The sequence below is a fragment of the Schistocerca gregaria genome, unplaced genomic scaffold (assembly GCF_023897955.1).
Source record: "Schistocerca gregaria isolate iqSchGreg1 unplaced genomic scaffold, iqSchGreg1.2 ptg000357l, whole genome shotgun sequence".
NCBI classification, from domain to species: Eukaryota; Metazoa; Arthropoda; class Insecta; order Orthoptera; family Acrididae; genus Schistocerca; species Schistocerca gregaria.
Window position 1 is genome coordinate 708,854 of NW_026061816.1, and position 3,557 is coordinate 712,410.

Sequence of the window (3,557 nt, forward strand, 5' to 3'; positions counted from 1 at the left end):
ATACCGAAGCCAGCTAAAAAGACAATAATCGTTACCTAAAACTTGAATTTTTCTACTTCTTACTGGCTATTGCATCAACTTAGAAGCTTCATCTGTGTTCTACTATGGTGATTTTAGTTTCTCCGGATACCGCAGCACGAGACATAGCTTTGAAGACGATAAGTACAACCGTTTCAGAGAGAAGAGCGGCCAATGTGACGATCTGGCTTTAAGTCGATTCGATAACAAATGACGAAAACGGACGGATTTCTCAGGTTTGTACTACATATGAACACTTTTCACATTCTCCCGTGCAACTCGGCTGCTAGTCCTCCTTTCATGCAGAATCTTAAGGTCCTAGCTCATATCCAAGGCACCAAAGCCAGCTAAAAAGTCAATAATCGATACGTAAAACTTGAATTGTACTACTTCTTACTGGCTATTACATCAACTTAGACGCTTCATCTGTGTTCTACTACGGTGCTTTTAGTTTCTCCGCATACCGCAGCACGGGACATAGTTTTGCAGACGATAAGTACAACCGTTTCAGAGAGAAGAGCGGCCAATGTGACGATCTGGCTTTAAGTCGATTCGATAACAAATGACGAAAACGGACGGATTTCTCAGGTTTTTACTACATATGAACACTTTTCACATTCTCCCGTGGAACTCGGCTGCTAGTCCACCTTTCATGCAGAATCTTAAAGTCCTAGCTCATGTCCAATGCACCAAAGCCAGCTAAAAAGTCGATAATCGATACCTAAAACTTGAATTGTACTACTTCATCCTGGATATTACATCAACTTAGAAGCTTCATCTGTGTTCTGCTGTGGTGATTTTAGTGTCTCCGCATACCGCAGCACGCGACATAGCTTTGCAGACGGTAAGTACAACCGTTTCAGAGAGAAGAGCGGCCAATGTGACGATCTGGCTTTAAGTCGATTCGATAACAAATGACGAAAACGGACGGATTTCTAAGGTTTTTACTACATATGAACACTTTTCACATTCTCCCGTGCAACTCGGCTGCTAGTCCTCCTTTCATGAAGAATGTTAAGGTCCTAGCTCATGTCCAATGCACCAAAGCCAGCTAAAAAGTCAATAATCGATACCTTAAACTTGAAATGTACTACTTCTTACTGGGTATTACATCAACTTAGAAGCTTCATCTGTGTTCTACTATGGTGCTTTTAGTGTCTCCGCATACCGCAACACGCGACATAGCTTTGCAGACGATAAGTACAACCGTTTCAGAGAGAAGAGCGGCCAATGTGACGATCTGGCTTTAAGTCGATTCGATAACAAATGACGAAAACGGACGGATTTCTCAGGTTTTTACTACATATGAACACTTTTCACATTCTCCCGTGCAACTGGGCTGCTAGTCATCCTTTTATGCAGAATCTTATAGTCCTAGCTCATGTCCAAGGCACGAAAGCCAGCTAAGAAGTCAATAATCGATACCTAAATCTTGAATTGGACTACTTCTTACTGGCTATTACATGAACTTCGAAGCTTCATCTGTGTTCTACTATGGTGATTTTAGTGTGTCAGCATACCGCAGCACGCGACATAGCTTTGCAGACGATAAGTACAACCGTTTCAGGGACAAGAGCGGACAATGTGACGATCTGGCTTTAAGTCGATTCGATAACAAATGACGAAAACGGACGGATTTCTCAGGTTTTTACTACATATGAACACTTTTCACATTCTCCCGTGCAACTCGGCTGTTAGTCCTCCTTCATGCAAAATCTTAAGTTCCTAGCTCGTGTCCAAGGCACCAAAGAAGGGTAAACAGTCAATAACCGATACCTAAAACTTGAATTGTACTACTTCTTACTGGCTATTACATCAACTTAGAAGCATCATCTGTGTTCTACTATGGTGCTTTTAGTGTTTCCGCATACCGCAGCACGCGACATAGCTTTGCAGACGATAAGTACAACCGTTTCAGAGAGAAGAGCGGAAAATGTGACGATCTGGCTTTAAGTCAATTCGATAACAAATGACGAAAACGGACGGATGTCTCAGGTTTTTACTACATATGAACACTTTTCACACTCTCCCGTGCAACTGGGCAGCTAGTCCTCCTTTTATGCAGAATCTTAAAGTCCCAGCTCATGTCCAAGGCACCTAAGCCAGCTAAAAAGTCAATAATCGATACCTAAAACTTGAATTGGACTACTTCTTACTGGCTATTACATCAACTTAGAAGCTTCATCTGTGTTCTATTATGGTGCTTTTCCTGTTTCCGCATACCGCAACACGCGACATAGCTTTGCAGACGATAAGTACAACCGTTTCAGAGAGAAGAGCGGCCAATGTGACGATCTGGCTTTAAGTCGATTCGATAGCAAATGACGAAAACGGACGGATTTCTCAGGTTTTTACTACATATGAACACTTTTCACATTCTCCCGTGCAACTGGGCTGCTGGTCCTCCTTTTATGCAGAATCTTAAAGTCCTAGCTCATGTCCAAGGCACCAAAGCCAGCTAAAAAGTCAATAATCGATTCCTAAAACTTGATTTGTACTACGTCTTACTGGCTATTACATCAACTTAGATGCTTCATCTGTGTTCTACTATGGTGATTTTAGTGTCTGAACATACCGCTGCACGTTACATAGCTTTGCAGACGATATGTACAAACGTTTCAGAGAGAAGAGCGGCCAATGTGACCATCTGGCTTTAAGTCGATTCGATAACAAATGACGAAAACGGACGGATTTCTCAGGTTTTTACTACATATGAACACTTTTCACATTCTGACGTGCAACTCGGCTGCTAGTCCTCCTTTCATGCAGAATCTTAAGGTCCTAGCTCATGTCCAAGATACCGAAGCCAGCTAAAAAGACAATAATCGTTACCTAAAACTTGAATTTTACTACTTCTTACTGGCTATTGCATCAACTTAGAAGCTTCATCTGTGTTCTACTATGGTGATTTTAGTGTCTCCGGATACCGCAGCACGAGACATAGCTTTGAAGACGATAAGTACAACCGTTTCAAGGAGAAGAGCGGCCAATGTGACGATCTGGCTTTAAGTCGATTCGATAACAAATGACGAAAACGGACGGATTTCTCAGGTTTGTACTACATATGAACACTTTTCACATTCTCCCGTGCAACTCGGCTGCTAGTCCTCCTTTCATGCAGAATCTTAAGGTCCTAGCTCATGTCCAAGACACCAAAGCCAGCTAAAAAGTCAATAATCGATACGTAAAACTTGAATTGTACTACTTCTTACTGGCTATTACATCAACTTAGACGCTTCATCTGTGTTCTACTACGGTGCTTTTAGTTTCTCCGCATACCGCAGCACGGGACATAGTTTTGCAGACGATAAGTACAACCGTTTCAGAGAGAAGAGCGGCCAATGTGACGATCTGGCTTTAAGTCGATTCGATAACAAATGACTAAAACGGACGGATTTCTCACGTTTTTACTACATATGAACACTTTTCACATTCTCCCGTGGAACTCGGCTGCTAGTCCACCTTTCATGCAGAATCTTAAGGTCCTAGCTCATGTCCAATGCACCAAAGCCAGCTAAAAAGTCGATAATCGATACCTA